The sequence below is a fragment of the Mirounga leonina genome, unplaced genomic scaffold, assembly GCF_011800145.1.
Source record: "Mirounga leonina isolate KUSES-001 unplaced genomic scaffold, KU_Mleo_1.0 Mir_127, whole genome shotgun sequence".
Lineage (NCBI taxonomy): Eukaryota > Metazoa > Chordata > Mammalia > Carnivora > Phocidae > Mirounga > Mirounga leonina.
In genome coordinates, this window is record NW_023270316.1 from 41,846,838 (window position 1) to 41,867,395 (window position 20,558).

At 34.7% G+C, this 20,558-nt stretch overlaps 1 pseudogene; it reads left to right on the top strand.

The window, feature by feature from the left end:
• Window positions 1–1,143: 1,143 nt before the first annotated feature.
• LOC118009670 lies at window positions 1,144–18,541 on the top strand (annotated as a pseudogene).
• Window positions 18,542–20,558: the final 2,017 nt, after the last annotated feature.

The following is a 20,558-nucleotide window of genomic DNA, read 5'->3' on the forward strand; positions in this document are numbered from 1 at the left end:
TAAAATGGAGATGCTATATTTGTAGCAAACATAAAATGCAGGGTACTATATTTAGCAAGTCTCATTTCATGCATCTAGGATGGAAACTGGTGTTTATACTTATAAAAAAGAAACTCAAGATTTTGATGAACGAATTTTGGAAATCATTACTCTATCAAGCCTTTCTATCTGAGAAAATGTTCATCTTTCAAGTCTGAGCTTACATTCTGTTACTTCTGCACAACTTCCTCTAAGTAACCCCAACTTAAAAACATTTCCTTGGGAAACCAGTCTTCATTCTTTTTTTTTTTTTTAAGATTTTATTTATTAATTTGACAGAGAGAGAGATAGCAAGAGCAGGAACACAAGCAGGGGGAGTGGGAGAGGGAGAAGCAGGCTTCCCGCAGAGCAGGGAGCCCGATGTGGGACTCGATCCCAGGACCCTGGGATCATGACCTGAGCCAAAGGCAGAGGCTTAACGACTGAGCCACCCAGGCACCCTCCAGTCTTCATTCTTAAACAGATTTGATCCTCTCTTCTGTCCTGCTCTTTCTTTTATTCTTCCGTTATTGAGGAAGGAAAAAGAAAGAAGTTAAAAAAGAAAGCATGATAATGTAGTGTGGATAATACTCTTAGTGCTCAGAGAATTCCCATCCATTCCTCTAAATTTCCTAGCTTCTAGTGAATTTGGGTTAGAGTCATAAGGCCAGTTCCGTCATGTAAAATATGAGTAAAAGCAATAAAGAAATTAGACCAAAAGAAGGGTGTAGCTCTCAAAAGCAGTAACACTTGGCCTAGTATCTAAGAGGACATCTGTGAAAAAATTATTCTTGAATGTTGAAGATGATTATCTGTATCAGGTAGTGAGAAAAATATTTAGTAATACTGCTGTATGTTCTAAGTAGAAAAAAAAAAAAAACGACATTGTTTCTTCACTCAGTCGGGAGCTTTAAGGGAAAAAGTTGGAAAACAGAGGTTAAAAATATGTGCCAGTTGTTACTGAATATGTTGAGCAAGATATTACAAGAAAGAGATGGGCTTAAGAAGGAATCGGCAGATTCAATAATTAAGAAGGAGACAGACAGGAGCCTTAAGGAACAGGACAAACTACTGCTCCTAGATCCCAAATAGGTACAAAAGGGATTAACAAAAACTCTGAACAAAATGATCAAACGACTCAGGGATAAACAGATTAAGGCCAAAGACTTTACACGTATTTCTCCTGATATCTTCAATGCAGACAACATTAGACTGAGAGAGAGGCATGAGGTACCCCAGTTCCCTCATCTTTCAAACAGACATTAGTTTCTACATATAGAGTTATTGCAGGAATTAAGTGAGTAAACATACATAAAGCACTAGAAACATGCTACTCACTCATACTAGTTTAAATATATACCGAAATGTTGCTTTCCTTAAATGTTTTGTGAGAGATATTATGCCTGATTTTCTCCTTGTGATACTGTAAAAAACAAATACCTAACAAAGTAAGGACAGAAACGGGCACCTGGGTGGCTCAGTCGTTAAGCGTCTGCCTTCAGCTCAGGTCATGATCTCAGGGTCCTGGGATTGAGCCCCGCATCGGACTCCCTGCTTGGCGGGGAGCCTGCTTCTCCCTCTCCCTCTACTGTTCCCCCTGCTTGTGCTCTCTCGCTCTCCCTGTCAAATAAATAAATAAAATCTTAAAAAAAAAAAAAAAGTAAGGACAGAAACTGCATCTCAATTTTATCTAGATACCTGCTAAAACAATATATTACCATATTGAGGCTCTGTGTCTTATTTGTAATTTTAAAAATCTGATGGAAAAGTAGAGTCAGTGAATAACATGTTTCTGAATGCCTGCTATACTTGTAAAAAATCGAGCTACAGTCTTAAAATGAGTCTATTGTAATCATCAATATAAGATAAAGATAGACAATTTTTTAAAGTGTTATGGGCCATGGCCCAAAGATGTATACAACTTTTTCTAACTAATTAAATGTACTACATAAAGCCAGATGTTATTGTCTAAACTCTAAACATTCCAATGTTAAATCTGCAGTTTTCCTAAATATTGTTTTTGGTTAAGAACCACAGAGTTATTTTGTAGAAAGAAAGAAAAAGGAGAGAAGGAAAGAAAAAAGAGAAAGAGAGGGACAGAGGGGGAGGGAAGGAAAAAGGGAAAGTGGAAGGGAGATAGGGAAGAGAATTGTCAAATGTCATTCTGATTCAGTGGGTATACTGTGGTATCCAGAAATGTGTTTTTTCTTTTTTTTTTTTTTTAAAGATTTTATTTATTTATTTGACAGATACACACAGAGAGAGGGAACACAAGCAGGGGGAGTGGGAGAGGGAGAAGCAGGCTTCCTGTGGAACAGGGAGCCCGATGCAGGGCTCGATCCCAGTACCCTGGGATCATGACCTGAGCCCAAGGCAGACGCTTAATGACTGAGCCACCCAGGTGCCCCCAGAAATGTGTTTTTTCAATAAGCATGCCAGGCAACTACAAAAATTACTGTATTATGAGAAAACTGCTTAACTCTTACAATGGGTTATGAAACAGATTTTAAAGGATTGTTAACAAATTAATAAATTATAAAGACTAAAATTCGGTATCTGTCTTTTATTTTAAAGTAGGATTTGTCAAAAAATAGGATTTGTCAAATTGTTTTGTATCTTTAGATACAGATGTTAGCCTGTCTTTGACATAATTTTATTTAGAAAAAGTTTTAATTAATTAATTAATTAATTAATTAATTAAATATTTTCCTTAGCCTCTTGCTTAAGTAGTTAAGTGATCAAATTCTATAAAAATTTCTTTGACTCGATTTCTTTAACTGGTTAATACAAATTCTACTCAATTGGCACAAAAAGATGTATATTTAAGTATACCTGTCATAAGATATGAAATGTAAAATAAATGTAAATAAAAGAAATATGTTTTTGTAGAGTGTATCTGTGATTGGCTGAAGAATCTATTTAATATATGAAATAAAAGATCATTCATCATTTTATGTGACCTAATAGTATGCAATTTAGTAATGATAATAAAACCAAAAATTTCCCCCCAAAATGCTACTGCTTATAAATCATCCAGCTCAAATACAATGGTATGTAGATTAGGATATTGAGTCTGGGAGACATAAAGTGTTTTTAACTCCAAGGATTAGATCCTGAGTCACTGTATCATATTGCATGTTAACATACTATATTCTTCATATATGTATATGCATATACACTGAAAGTTGCTCAAACAACGAAACTAAATATTATGAAAACCAAAGTATTAAAATTAATCCATAAGTATTGTGTTATGTAAAAAAAGTTTAAAAATAACAATTTTATATGTTTCAGAAACTTTTTAAGGATGCAAGTGATCACAGAAACACATCATATGGACATAAAGATTTATAAGCTGTTAAATGAACTTCAGGGCAGATGCAGAGAACATGTAACACCTGGCATAGATAGTATGTCTAATGATAATACGAATCCTTTATGGTACATTAACACCTTCAAAAATGAGTAATGTCCTAAGATTAACTCCACAGAAAGTTACAGATGAGGGTCAAAATGAAATGTAATTTCTTGAAACTAAATCAGCAATAGAATTCATCTAACATTCTGTTATATCTGTTGCCATTAATATTTTCCAATAAACATAATTTAAGGTATGTCTATGATGAATGATATTTATTTCTTTTAGGATCTGGGCTATTTTGCTATTTATCTGAATTAGAAATATTATATATTCTATTTCTCATTACGTGCCTAATTAATTCACTGTATTAAAAATTTATCTTACTTTGTTCAGATCAGGCAAACTAAAACCCTTTAATTTCATTGTGCTCAAAAATTAATTCTTTCTGCTACTTTAAGGGCAAATAACTTATTCATATTACTCAACTCATCAGAAAAGCATAATTTTCCTGTTAACTTATTTTGTGACACTAAGACTTCTCTGAAAGTTTTTTCTTCTTACAAAATATTCAAACTTCATGATGGATAACTCAGAATAAACAGAGTAAATATAATATTTTACTTCATATGTGGTTTTTATTGTTTATTGCATCATTATGCAGAGCACTGTAAAGAATGATTCTATGTAGCCAGTTTTCCAAATAACTAATTCTAATCATTTAAAAATATAAATTAATCTTTGGGTTAAAATTCCAATGTCTTTCCTTTTAAACATTCCTAGAAAGTTATCTCTTTGTTTTATTAAAATATATATGAATAAATTGGAAAAGACAAAATTAAATTCTGCTAAGCCTAAAGAGCAATAGTTTATCATAGGAAAAATCACATGATAGTATTTGAATATTGTATGAAATTTGTTATAAGGACTATCAAAAGATCTATCTCCCATTAGTTGTCCCATGGAAGTATTTAGTTCTATAACTGTTCCATTAAAGTCTACCACAATAACTGATAAGTTAATTATTATAGACTTTAAGGTTTAGTAAAATCTGTGTCCTTACCTATTCATACAGAATCTTTTCTTCTCATTGATTTAATGTCTGGAATTATTTCTTATTTTAAAGACTTCAGGTTGCAGAACAGAAAATATAAATGGAATCAACTGTTTATGTAGGTAAAGTCTACTATAAGTGGAACACTAATGTTTTGTTAATTTTTTAAACCTTTTTTTTTACTATAGTATGAACTTGCTTTTAAGTACCTAGTGTATTTGCCTACTTCCTTTCAATTTTACAGTTGCCCATGAGTTCTTTTATGTGAAAGGTCCAGGATAGACAAATCCAAAGAGAGAGTAGATTAGTGGTTGCCAAGGCTGGTTTGCAAGAGAGTACAGTACTGCGCCCTTATCCATGGGGGATACGTTCCAAGACCCCCAATGGATACCTGAAACCATGGATGTACTGAGCCCTACAGATACTCTTATTTCATGTACATACATACCAATGATAAAGTTTAATTAATAAGTGAAGCAGAGCAAGAGATTAACATCAATAGTAATAAAATATAACAATTTTAGCAATATACTGTGTTAAAAGTTATGTCTTTCTCAAAATAATCATATTTTACTGTATTCACCCTTCCTGTGATGATGTGAGATGACAAAGGGCCTATATGATGAGATAAAGTGAGGGGAATGATACATGCACTGTGATGCTACTGACCTACTGACCATATGTCAGAAGAGTCATCTGCTTCAGAATCACTGTTGATCTCAGGTAACTAAAACCACAAAAAGCAAGCTGTGAAGGGTGGGGAGCTACTGTGATGGGGAATGAGTACTAATGTGTATGGGGCTTTTAGGAAAAATGATAAAACGTTCTAAAGTTAGATAGTAATGATTATCAAAAAAACTCACTAAAAACCACTGAAATGTCCTTTTTTTTTTTTTTTTTTTTTTTTTAGGGGGAGAGAGAGCAGGAAGGCATGTATGAGAGCAGCGGGGAGGGGCTGAGGGACAGGAGAGTCTTAAGCAGGCTCCACACCCAGCCCAGAGCCCAGCTTCAGGGCTCTGTCTCAGGACCTAAGCCGAAATCAAGACCTTACGCTTAACCAACTGAGTCACCTAGGTGCCCCCTGAATTGCACACTTTTAAAAGGTGTATAGTTTGGCATGTGAGTTATAGCACAATAAAACTATTCTAAAATAAATCCACATTGGAACTTCTGACATCATTACTCAGTGATGATGGGAAGTGGATGGACACATGACGTGGGGAGTAGGTGGACCAGTGCAAGATCAAAAATATAATTTGACAAGAAACATTTAGTGTGGGGAAATGAAGATTTGGAACTGTGCAAATTAGTAAGAATGAAGTGGGAAAACAGTTATGTCATAAACTGACATGATTTTTTTTTCCTATGTAGATGGGATGAGTGTATGTTGTAAGACCCCAAAATGGTTAAAAAATTTAATTTGTTTTAGGTAATCTTAGAACAATATTGTAAATTTTATGTATATTAAAACATAAGAGCATATAATCGACCATTTCAGTTAAGTATTATTATCTATATAATATTCAACTGGAGCTTCTTTTGCGGCATCATATAAAATTCTTAATGACAAATGGAGATAGTCATAAATTTGTATGTGTATAGTCATAAATTTCTCTATGTGTATATGTGTATGTATGTGTGTGTGTGAACAAGAGATTGTGTGTTTCAGTGTATTTGGAGAGTGGGAAATGGTAAAGTAGTTTGGAAAGAAGGAAGCTAGAGCTTTGCCCGAGGCTCACACATTACTCACCTGTTGTAGAAATGAAGCATTCAAGGGTAAAACATTAAATCACTGAATATGATGGAGAGAATTTAATATTGTGGGGGCTCCATAGCTTGACAAAAATTTAAGAATAGAATAAGGTTGTAAACAAGGAGAAAGATCAGATTCTTATTCCAATAAAATTCTTTTCAAATTTTCTCCTTTCAAATAACTTTAAAATTTACACTTCTGCATTTGAAGATCAAGCAGATATTCTCTCCTTGCAAGTTCCTTATGTCAAATCCAAGAGCAAACCTGTGTGGCACACTGGCTGAACCAAACTTATTATCAAGCTGGTATGCCCTGGGGATATAATTTTTAGGCAGGAAATTAAATTTACGAACAGAAATTGAGTTGATTTTAGGAATTATTTAAAATGTATTCCTTTCTAGAGAATCTGTATTTATAGATAATCAGGATACAGCTATTTATCACCCTATCCCCAAAATTGAATATAGATCTCATAATGATGGTGGACAAAACCAATGAGAGTAAAAATAAAAAACATAGTGATTAAGTATGCTGTAGTTTTTTTTTATCATTGAAATTAGTTTTGGTATTTGTAGGTGATAATATATCAATCAGGTTAGATTGTAATGTTGTAGTTTATAAAATATAACCCAACACCTCACTGGCCAAAAACACCAAAGTTTATTTCTTGTTTACACCACATGCCTAAAAAGGGACAGACAGGTGACAAAGGAATGGAGGCTAATGAAGGCCCCATGTCCACGCAAGTATTCACCTGTGTCTAGACAGGGAGATGTGTACTGGCACTTAAAGTTTCAATAGTATACAGACAGCTATTTCTTATTCTCACTTTTTATTGGCCAATGGAATGACCATGCTTATCTTCAAAAGAGTTGGGGAATACAATCCCATTATGTTCCCAGAAGGAAGGGTGCAGGGCTTATATGGTAAAGAGAATTAACAAATACTCTTAATAGTTTCTGAGATCAAATTTTAATATACTAAATTGAGACTGAAAATAATTGTTTATCTTGTAAAAATCTGAGAATTGCAGAATTTGAGGAATGTTTAAAAGTCACTGATAAAAGCTCACCATACCACCAAGGATATTTATGATTAGGGTCAGGATTAGGTTTTCTAACTAAGACCCAAGAGTAATTAAAACAACTAAACATCTGTCTAATAAAGAGGCACTTTTATCCTATTTCAGTTATAAAAAGTAAACATAATAAACATATTTAAATAACAAACTGTATTTCAGTTCTATTAATTGGTATTAGAACAAACTGCTACAAAAAGGAAACCTGGGTAAATTTTATCTCTTTGTTTATGGAATATTGAGATATGTGATTCACACAGAAATGGTTCATAGAAAATGCTAAGTAAAAGCTAGAATTATAAATAAAACCTTTTAAACAAATTTATTTCTCACCTTATAAACAATGGCAAAATGCTTTTTCAGGGTATTAATTTTCTATTGTTGCTGTAACAAACTATAAGCTTGGTGACTTAAAACAACACAAAGTTAGTATCTTTGAATTATAGAGGTCAAAACACCTAAAGTCCATGTATTGGCAGGCTATGTTGTGGAAACCCTAAGAGAGAGCTTCTTTTCTTATCTTTTCCAGACTTCAAAGGCCTCCTGCATCCTTCGCTCATAAATCCCTTCCTCCATTTTCAAGGTCAACCATGCAATATCTTCAAATCTCTCTCACCACTGCTTCGACCATCCTGCCCCCTCTTCATCTCAAACTCTCTTGTCTCCCTTTTATCAGGGTCCTTGTGATGAGGATAACTTGTTAACAACATATTGAATTTCCTTATACTAGTTTTGTTTTTGAATTTTCAAAAAAGTTTACAAATTATTTAATTAAAATGTTTTTTCCAATTATAAAAAGGCTTTACTAGAATTCTCATTTATGAGGTTATCAAATTTACCAGTCAGAACCTTTCATTACAAGTTTTATACAAGGATTTAAATGTACCCAGAAGGATTGACTAAATAAAGTTGATAGTAACTGAATGTTGTATTTTCTTCTGATAAACATCTTCATATCATTTTTAATGGGTTTGAAAGGAGATTTTTCTCTCAAAAACAAACAAGAAAAACAAAAATGGATCAAGTAGTTGTTTAGCAGAAATGCCTGAGCTTCTCTATTAGCATTAAGATAAAGAAAGATACTTTAACAAATTGTCTCAATGATACAGAAAACTGAAGTCAATACTATGAACAGTGGTTGGAACAAACTGATAACAAGTGGCCAGCACTAGTCACTGAGGTAATACTTTTTCTGCATATCATACTTTTTGTTGTAGCACACTTTATATTATTGCCTTGTTATCTGAGTGGATCATACTTCACGTGAATAAAATTAAAGTGATGGATTCAACTTCTATAGATGCTACAAGAATCACTTCTCCACAGAGAGTGATTCTAGTAATCTCAAAGAGTTATTAAAGAAGTAGAATGGAAAGTAATTTTGGCATAAAATTATTTTGACTTGGAACTGTAATCTATATTAGCCTTGCAGTAGTAGTGTTAGTAATAGGTTAAAAATTCATTTAGATCACAGGAGATGCTATAGTGACTTAATTCAGATTGATGGGTGATGTGTGTAGGGGTTGGTATTACTTTGAAAACAATATAGAATGCATACCTCATCCCATCAGGCACTATGCAAAGTGGTAAATGATACAGGAACAAAGAGAAGTTTAAGACGTTATTATGTGAATCTCTGAAATTTGTCACTCAGGAAGACGTGAGTAATGAAGAGAAAGTATTTGGAGAATCTCAAAAATCTCAATGCTTCTGTAGACAATAAGTATAATATAAATGAAGTCTGAAAATGCAGAAGGAGGTTTGGATCAACTTTAAACAGAAAAGATTAAGTCTGAATTTTCCAAAAGTGTTGTTTATGGATAATGCATAGGACATGATTTTGTTAAGACATGATTTTAAAATGCAGGAATTTGTTTCGTGTGAATATACATTTTTGGCTATGCATCAACAATCAGTTAAGAATTACATGCATATTTTTCAGACAGTTACTGGATTACACTGAGCACCAAAAAGCAACAAGAATGAATTAAATTGAAGGATTTCTTCTTGTAAAAATATTGGGAAATTAGTAACCTCCTAGAATTATTGTGTAGTATATGCCATCAATTTTTTTCTACATCTGGTTACTTTTAAAAATTTAAATTTTCTAGTATTTGCATCATCTGTTCTTTTGTAAATAGTAAGCAATATTTGTTTTATATTTAAACTACTGAGTTCAATTTATATATTCACATAAATGTATGCATACTGTATTGCCAGACACACCACACAATAACTTCATGAATACTTAATGTTTTTATTCAGAATGTACATAGATTTTGTAAAGTTCCCCCACTGCTGCATAAACAGTTCATAAAACCAGCATGATCTGACTGTGCAAGTGCTTTTTCAAATTAACTTGATAGTAAATTTTAATTATTTATCCAAGCTGTATTATGAGCTTATATTTTGCCAGTGGTGTTTGATGGCAACATTGTGACTGGGCTTAAATTCTTATACAATATAAGTTATATAAAATAAAATATAGGATATAGTTAGATTATTATGTCATCATGCTATTATTCTTGGTCCTTATTGCAAATAATTAATAAATGCATATTGCTAGAGTAATATGTATGGTAAATTTTTTCTAATAGCATATGTATACTGACATCATACTATAAAAAGAAAAAAAGGGAGAAAGAAAACCACTTAGCACTCTTATAAAAAGGCATCCTACATAACGATTATGATTGGGCATGATTACTTGAGCTATGCTTTCACTATTTTCTCTTCAGCTTGTTTATCATTAAGCAGGCAATTGGGTTATTTTGTGTGATAGATCTATTTCCTGACACAATGTCTACATCTTGTCAACAGCTCATTGAGTGAAGAGAAACTGTATGACATACCAAAGAAGCTTATATATATATATATGACTTATATACACATATAGCTTATAAAACTAAGTGATAAGGGTAAAACTTGTAATTCTTCAGCAATAGTAAATGCTACCTAAATAATGACAAATTGCAGTAATATGTGTAATGAACAAGGCTGTTACAGTTGACAACAAAGTGATGGTAGTGTTAGAGAAATGTTTCAAGAGAAGAAAATAATTTAAGTGGAATCAAGTATCATAAAATGAGATATACTAGAATTCACAAAATAATACAACTTGAGTTAGTGATAACAATTTCTGGTAATATCTACTTGATAATGGAGTTTATTACACAAGTTTAATAGAAAGTCCTGCTGAATGCAGTTAAAAGCCATTTAAGCTGAACGGTGATGATTATATGTCATCATGCCTTCTGTTGGATTTGATGGAAGAATAAAACCCAGGAAACATTGCATCTTCAATGAGAAAACTGACAGGGAGAGAATCCTTAGATATCTGCATTAAATTTCTGCCACTTATGCCCCTTCTCCATTTTTGAAGCCAAACTCTGAAAGCTAAAAATTTGTGTTTACAGTTACAGAAATGCAGTAATGTAAGATTTATGTTATTTCACACATTAGACAATAAATAATCACACTTGCAAATGTTTGAAGACAATTTATAATCTTTATCAGCAGCTGATAATTAAAACTAAATAACTAGATCATTTTTGTTTATTTTATTGCTTGACTAAATTTAATTTAATTTGGTTTTTGGGCTACATGTAAAAATCTTAGTTTGAACCTCAATTTGAAAGAGAACATAACCCAAAGCCAGTGATTCTTAAACTTTGCTGTACAGTGGGATCACCAGGAGGAGGAGGGAGAGAAGGGTCCCTAAAATATTGAGGGCTTCCTGGTTGGCTCAGTCAGCTAAGCATCTGCCTTCGGCTCAGGTCATGATCTCAGGGTCCTGGAATGGAGCCCTGTGTCAGGCTCCCTGCTGAACAGAGAGTCTGCTTCTCCCTCTGCTCTGCCCCCACCTGTGTGCTCTCTTTCTCTCAAATGAATAAATAAAATTTTTTAAAAAATATTGATATTTATTCTTGGCTTTTACCTGCAGACATACAGATTTAATTGATACGGGCTTGTCATCCATAGTTTTAGAAGTTCACTACATGAGTTCAGTATTCAGTACAGTTTGGGACGCTAAAGCCCTATTCCTTTTCAAAGACTGGTTTTGGAGTACCTGAAAGGAATTGAAAATTGAGAACAACACCGACACATTTTGTTACTACTATCAAACTGTACCTTGATGAACACTATGCCTCTGAAACCCCGTAACTATATTACCAATGATGGGAGAGGCTTTAAATAATGATTCAAGCTCTGTTTATGACCTTGATCTAACAAAACCTCATATTTGGCCTTGACTATCTAGATCAAACCCAAATTAAGCTGCTACATGTGGTGCAGTATGTTCTAGCCAAACTCAATGATTGTTGATTCCAGTTCAAAATAATGACCAGGAGTAAGCACGGTGGAAAGATAGAAACTAATAATCCTTAAAAAAAAAAAAAAAAAAAGAAAGAAAAAGAAACTAATGCTGTGTGTTCTCCTTCTTACATTGTTCTCACAGCAACATCATGTATTAGAACTGAATTCCCCACTACTTGATAGATAATAAATGGATATTTTGGAGAGTTAACTATCTTGTTCAAAGTGTGGGCTTAGGCAAGAATCTTAACAAATTCTGACTCAAAAGCCTTTGACCTTTTTTTTTTTTTTTTGAAGATTTTATTTATTTATTTGAAAGAGAGAGACACGGCGAGAGAGGGAACACAAGCAGGGGGAGTGGGAGAGGGAGAAGAAGAAGCAGGCTCCCCGCTGAGCAGAGAGCCTGACGCGGGGCTCAATCCCAGGACCCTGGGACCATGACCCGAGCCGAAGGCAGACGCTTAACAACTGAGCCACCCAGGTGCCCAGCCTTTGACCTTTTTAACTTGCTGGATTTTCATTTTAGTTCCTTCTAGAAAATAATAAATCATAAAAATGATTGAGATGTAGAATTAAAAGAACAATTTGGATTAGTGCTATAAACATAGGATAGATGGGTCTCTTGTAGCAAAGATGTGGAGGGGAAAAAACATATATGTGAGTGGACTTAATTGACACAACATCTCAACACCGCCCTTAATAAAACAACATCCAAATTAATGCAATTGCTTGAATCCGATGTAACTGAAATCTTGTGGGGTAAATAAATCAACATATATACTATGGATATATATATATATATATGTGTGTATGTATGTATATATATATATATATATATTTTATATATAACATTTTATCGTACTTCAAAAGGAACAGATTATGAAATTATGATTTATGATGGGGAGTCTATTTTCCTTTACTAAATCCCTTGTAATTTCCTATATGATACAATTCAAGTTTCATCTTAGAAGTTCAATGAAAGCCCTTAACATTCTGACTCTAAATTACCTTACAAAATATGTTTGGACTGTGTGGCATGTCTCCTAAAAAACTATGAACCTGCATATCTCTGCTTATAATAATTTCTCTGTTCATAATATTCTCTATTGCTCCCTCCCCATCTCAGCTTAGAAATATAATGTTCCTTTTTTTCTAAATGTAAATGTTACTTCAGCAAATTCTTCCAGGTCAAGACAGAAGTAAGCACTGCCCTCCTCAACCTTCATCCGTCCCCTTGATGTTTTTCCTTAAGTAAATGGGAGCATTAGCAATTTTTCAAGCACATAACCTTGATATAAGAAAGACTGCCTTGAAATCCTAGCTGGACAATTTATTAGGTACTTGATTTTGACTACACTGCTTCAACTAAACACATTGTACTTTCCCCATAATAAATTAAGAGTTAGTATTTTATAAAGATGTTGGAAAAAATAAATAAGATGAGGCATATAAAGTACACATTTCACTATGCATATAAGCATCAGTCTAATATATATTTTTTAGTCTTATGGTAAAGTCAGTTGTTGAGATATACCTTTACTATATATTCTATTAGAGATAAAATTATAAATAAAATATATGAATGTACTTAAAACATTTTTGAATCTATATTTTCAATTTGTTTCATCTGACGGAAGAAAAAAATTCCATAGTAATATTAGCATTTCTTTCAATCATCAAGATATGATCTGTTTTCCAATATTGAGAGATTTTCTAACAAGTTCATATTCATATTCATTTATGTACACACACACACACACAAATCCTGCTGTCCTTTCCAAGTTTGGCAACATTGCTAAACTAAAGCAACTCCTGTGCTTATGGACCAAATTCAAATTCCCTATTTTACTGACTACTTAATTCCTGCAAAATTAAGCCACCTGCTTACTTAGTACAACATTACATTAACTCATTTTGATTATACTGCAGACTGCAAGTGCCAATGTAAATAGTGACTAGGCACATCTCCAAAATATTTTCTAGCAGCATATTCTGTGCTCTATGGACACGTTTAACTGACCTATGTGTTGATAGTCATTCAATAGGCTGTAAAAATGTTAGCATAAAATAAATACTCAAAAAAAGGAGGGAAAGCAACAAACAAAAGTTATCCAGCAATAATAGGGAAATTTATATGGAAGCTGGAAATTCAGTATGTGGAATCACACCATCATATTCCCCAAGGACAAAAATAAAAATGCATCATAAAATGATCTCCACTTATAGTTAGGTGCTTCTTCTTTGATCAACTTGATTATAACAATACATAATCAGAGGGTTACATACAAATACAAACCCAAATTCAAATATTTAATAAATAATCCTGGATTTTCATGACCTAAATTCATCGACATATTGCCAAATTATCTCATTTCTTCTAGCTGTTAGAAAATATGTATCCCACATATAGAATGTACTACTTGATTGACTTACATTTCAAGAAATTTTAGGATCTATATTATATTCCTCCAAATTTCCCCTCACTCTCTAAATTACCTTTAGCAGTTTAAAGATATCTTATATATATATATATATATATATATATATATATATATAAATGTATACCTTATATATACATACCTGCATACATATATAGATCTTTCTGTACACACACATACATATATGTATATGCCATATATGGATACATACATGTATACATGCACACACATATATGTATGTGCATATATATGTGTGTATATGTGAGATATATATTATTATAGTTATATATATAATTATATATATTCATATTCTCCCTCCCCTTCTGCCCCTCCCCCCATAACAAAAATTACATATATAATTCTCTGTGAAAATGGCAGAGTAGGAAGCACCAGGAATGTCTCCTTCCTGAGATAACATTGCAATGGCAGAATCTGCCTAATGTAACTCTATTAGAACCTGAGTCTACTGAAGGCTTAGAATTTCCAGGAGAAGGCTTGTATGGTAAACAGAAGTTAATTTCAATTTCAGCTCTTAGCATAGTAGCACCTACCCATCCTGAACTCCTCTAGCCATAGTAGCAGCTCAGCAAGTATTCCAGAAGCAGCTTGGCCACAGAGCTTGTGGGAGCCAGGGTGCACAAAAAGGACCCTGTCCTCCAAATACCAAGTATCTCTGCCCTGATTGCTGATTACTGCTTCTGATCTCAGAGAAGTAGAGAAATGTCATCAAAACTAAGAAGAAAGAAAGAAAGAAAGAAAGAAAGAAAGAAAGAAAGAAAGAAAGACACAAAGAAACAGTTGCTAAATACTGACTGAATGTATACCTTATTATTAAATATACTAAAGCATATAGTGTAGAAAACATTTATGCAAAATCAAAGGACAATATCAAGCAAACAAATAAATGTACTATTGTGAGCAGACATTCTTTTTTTTTATTATTTATTTGAGAGAGAGAGTGAATGAGAGAGAGAACATGAGCAGGGACGGTGGGGTGGAGGAGAGGGAGAAGCAGACTCCCCGCTGAGCAGGGAGCACGACATGGAGCTCGATCCCAGGACCCTGGGATCGTGACTGGAGCCGAAGGCAGGGTCTTAACCGACTGAGCCACCCAGGTGCCCCAGCGAGCAGACATTCTGTCCAACAATTAAAGCTATGTGGTTCAGCTTCCTCTCATTATCTGTAGAATTGATTCCATGGTTTATTCTGACACTTCTCACATATTTCAAATCACACTTATCACTGTTTCATTACATATTTTCCTTCCCCACATAAACTTCCTTGTTGATTCACTTCCTCTCTTCTAAAATGTTTTATTGTCTAGCTTATATAATACCTTCTTTAGTCCTCCTGTCATAAAGAGGCCCCATAATAAACTCATATTCATTTCCATTTTTAAAAAGATTTTATTTTTTATTTGAGAGAGAGAGAGAGAGCATGGGGGGGGGAGGGGCAGAGGGAGAGGGAGAAACAGACTCCCTACTTAGCAGGGAGCCCTACACAGGGCTCCATCCCAGGACCCTGAGATCATGACCTGAGCTGAAGGCAGATGCTTAACCAACTGAGCCACCCAGGCACCTCCTGTTTCCATTTTTTAATTGTGGTAAAATAACATAATATCTACCATTTTAACCATTTATAAGTATACAATTTAGTAACATTAAGCACATGAACAATGTTGTGTGACCATTACCACTATCTTTTTCAATTAATTTTTTATCATCCCAAATAGACACTCTGTATCCTTTAAGCAGTAACTTATTTCCCTTTACATTTAGCCCAGAGTAACTTCTATTCTACTCTTTGTGTCTATGAATTTGACCACTCTAAGAACCCCCTACAAGGAAAATCATACAATGTTTATCTTTTAGTGGCTGACTTACTTCACTTATTTTAAGTCTTCAAGGTTTATCCATATTGTAGCATGAATTAGAATTTCCTTCCTTTTTAAGACTGAATAATATTTCATTGAGAGTACGTGCCACATTTTGTTTATTCATTTATCATTCAATGGACACTTGGGTTGCTTCCTTTCCACTTTCTGAATTTTCTGAATAATGTTATGAATACAGTTATAAAAGTATCTGTGTGTATATATACCACATATTCTTTATCCATTCATCTGTTGATGGACATCTTGGCTCTTTCCATAGTTTGGCTATTGTGGACATTGCTGCTTATAAACAGTGGGGTGCACGTACCCCTTCGGATCACTACATTTGTATCTTTGGGGTGAATACCCAGTAGTGCAATTGCTGGGTCGTAGAAGATGTGGTATATATATACAATGGAACATTATGCAGCCATCCAAAAAAACCAAAATCTTGCCATTTGCAATGACATGGATGGAACTAGAGGGTATTATGCTAAGCGAAATAAGTCAGAGAAAGACATGTATCATATGAACTCACTGATATGAGGAAGTCTTAATCTCAGGAAACAAACTGCGGGTTGCTGGAGAGGTGGGGGGTGGGAGGGATGGGGTAGCTGGGTGAAAGACATTGGGGAGGTTATGTGCTATGGTGAGCACTGTGAATTGTGTAAGACTGTTGAATCACAGACCTGTACCTCTGAAACAAATAATACATTATATGTTAAAAAAAAAAAAAAGAAGATAGTAGGAAGGGAAAAATGAAGTGGGGGAAATCGGAGGGGGAGACAAACCATGAGAGACTATGGACTCTGAGAAACAAACTGAGGGTTCTAGAGGGGAGGGGAGTAGGGGGATGGGTAGGCCTGGTGATGGGTATTAAAGAGGGCACGTATTGAATGGAGCACTGGGTGTTATACACAAACAATGAATCATGGAACACTACATCAAAAACTAATGATGTAATGTATAGTGATTAACATAACATAATAAAATAAAATTAAAGAAAAAGTATCTGTGTGAGTCCCTGTTTTCAATTTTGGCATATATGCCCCAAAGTGGAATTGATGGATCAAATGACCAATTATATTTTTATTTTTTTGAGGATCATCATACTGTTTTCCACAATTTGCATCATTTTACAGTCCAATCTAGTAACAGTGCATGAGGTTCCAATTTTCGACATCTTTACCATACTTGTTACATTCTAGTGAGTATAAAGTGGTATCTCATTGTGGCTCATTGTGGCTTGATTTATATTTCCCTAATAATGAGTGATGTTGAGCATTTTCTTTCATGTGCGTATTGACCATTTACATGCATTATTTTGATAAATGTCTACTCAGTCTTTGCCACTTTTTAAAAAGTTGTGGCAAAGAATATATAATGTTTATCATCTTACCCTTTTTAAATATATAGTTCAGTAGTATTAAGTATATTCACATTTGTCCCTGGTGTGATTCCATCCTGCACAGCTATTCTGTGGAACAGTAGTCATTTATCTCTGTCCACCTTCTCTCCCACCTAATTGTGGAAGATTTGATGGACATGGACATGAGCCCCCAGAGGCCCCAGAACTATCTTTTCGGTTGTGAACTAAAGGCTGACAAAGATTATCACTTTAAGGTGGATAATGATGAAAATGAGCACCAGTTATCTTTAAGAAAGGTCAGTTTAGGGCGCCTGGGTGGCTCAGTTGGTTAAGCGACTGCCTTCAGCTCAGGTCATGATCCTGGAGTCCCTGGATCGAGTCCCATATCGGGCTCCCTGCTGGGCAGGGAGTCTGCTTCTCCCTCTGACCCTCCCGACCCTCCCCCCTCTCATGCTCTCTCTCTCTCTCAAATAAATAAAAATCTTAAAAAAAAAAAAAAAGAAAGGTCAGTTTAGGAGCTGGTGCAAAGGATGAAATGCACATTGTTGAAGCACAGGCAATGACTTATGAAGGCAGTCCAATTAAAGTCACACTGGCAACTCTGAAAATGTCTGCACAGCCAACAGTTTCCCTTGGGGACTTTGAAATAACACCACCTGTGGTCCTACGGTTGAGATGTGGTTCAGGGCCTGTGCATATTAGTGGACAGCACTTAGCTCTGGAGGAAGATGCAGAGCCAGAAGATGAAGAGGAAGAGATGTGAACCACTTAGTATATCCAGAAAGCATTCTGCCCCTGGAAGTGGTAGCAAGGTTCCACAGAAAATAGTAAAACTTGCTGCTGATGAAGATGATGATGAGGAGGAGGAAGCAGAAGAAAAGGCTCCAGTAAAGAAATGTATACGAGATACTCCAGCCAAAAAATGCACAAAAATCAAACCAGAATGTAAAAGACTCGAAACCATCAACACCAAGATCAAAAGGTCAAGAATATTTCAAAACAAACAAAAAAAAACAAAAAAAAAAAACAGGAAAAGACTCCCCAAAACACCAAAATGACCTAGTTCTGTAGAAGACATTAAAGGAAAAATGCAAGCAAGTATAGAAAAAGATGGTTGTCTTCCCATAGTGGAAGCCAAGTTCATCAATTATGTGAATAATTGCTTCTGGATGACTGACCGAGAGGCTATTGAAGATCTCTGGCAGTGGAGGAAGTCTTTTAAAGAAAAGAGTTTAAACAGTTTGTTAAAACTTTCAGTCTTATTTCATTTCTGTAACAGTTGATATCTGGCTATCCTTTTTATAAGGCAGAGTGAGAACTTTCCCTACCATGTCTGATAAATGTCCGTGTTCCATTACCACGAATGTGTTGTCCAAAATGTGTTTAGTTTTTAAAGGTGAACTCCACCCTTTGCTTGGTTTTTAAGTATGTATGGAATATCATGATAGGATATAGTAGTAGTGGTGGTCAGACAAATGGAAATGGTGGGGAGACAAAAACATACATGTGAAATAAACTCAGTATTTTAATAAAGTAAAAAAAAAGTATATTTACATTATTGTGCAACAGATTTCCAGAACCTTTTCATGTGCAACACTGAAACTCTATAACCACTAAATACTAACTACCCTTTTCCGTCTCCCCATCCCTTGGCAACCAATTTTCTACTCTGTTTTTTTTTTTTTAAGATTTTATTTATTTATCTGTCAGAGAGAGAGAGAGAGAGCACAAGCAGGGGGAGTGGCAGGCAGAGGGAGAAGCAGACTTCCCACTGAGCCAGGAGCCCAATGCCGGACTTGATCCCAGGACCCCAGGATCACGACCTGAGCCCAAGGTAGACGCTTAACCGACGGAGCTACCCAGGCGTCCCCTACTTTATGTTTCTATGCTTTTTTTTTCTATTTTAGACACTTCCTATGAGAGAAATTATATGGTTATCTATCTTTTTGTGATTAACTTATTTTGCTCAACTGAATAATATCTTAAGGATCATCAGTGTTGTAGTATGTTCCAGGATTTCCTTATTTTTTAAGGCTGCATAATATTCCATTGTATATATACACCCCATTTTCTTTCCTTTTTTTTTTTTTTTAAGATTTTATTTATTTATTGGAGAGAGAGAGAGAGGAGCAGAGGGAGAAGGACAAGCAGACTCTGTGCCCAGCATGGAGCCTGACACAGGCCTTAATCTCACGACTCTGAGATCTTTACCTAGCCAAAATCAAGAGTCAGATGCTTAACGGACTGAGCCATTCAGGCACTCCTCACATTTTCTTTATCCGTTCATCTGTTAATGAACATTTGGGTTGCTTCTACCTCTTGGATATTGTGGATAATACTACAATGAACATAAGTACACAGATACCCCTCAAGATCTTGCTTTGAATCTTTTGGGTATATATCCAGAAGTAGGATTGCTGGATCATATAGTTATTCTATTACTTTTTAAAAATTGTTGAGGAAACTTCATACTGTTTTCCATAATGGCTTTAACATTTAACTTTCCCACCAACAGTGCACAAGGGTTCCAATGTCTCTGTATTCTCACCAACCCTTATTAATTTGTTCTTTTTTTTTTTAAAGATTTTATTTATTCATTTGAGAGAGAATGAGATAGAGACAGCATGAGAGGGAGGAGGGTCAGAGGGAGAAGCAGACTCCCCGCTGAGCAGGGAGCCCGATGCAGGACTCGATCCTGGGACTCCAGGATCATGACCTGAGCCGAAGGCAGTCGCTCAACCAACTGAGCCACCGAGGCGCCCAATTTCTGTTCTTTTGATAAGAGCATCCTGTGAGGTAATTAGCAGTAATGTTGGTGATATTAGTAATATTAAACCTCTTTTCATGTGCTTAAAGATCACTTGTGTATCTTTTTTGGAGAAATATGTATTCAAGTCATATGCCTATTTTTTAAGTGAGTTAATTTATTGTTGTTGTTGAGTTGTAGAATTTCCTTACATATTCTGCATATTAATTCTTATCAGATATAAGGTTGGCAATTACTTTCTCCCATTCTGTAGGTCGTCTTTTCATTCTGTTGTTTCCTTTAATCCTTCCTTTAAAGTTTGCTGTAGGCCCACTTTTTAAAAATTTGCCTGTGCTTTTGGTGTCATATCTGAGAAATCACTGGCAAATCAAATGTCCTGAAATCGTTCCTTAGATTTTCTTATAGGTGTTTTATAGTTTTAGGTCTTACACCTTTGATCCATTTTGAGTTAATTTTTATGCATGGTATAAGGGTACTAATTCATCCTTTTGCACAGGGATACCCATTTTTCCTAGCACCGTTTGTTGAGGAGA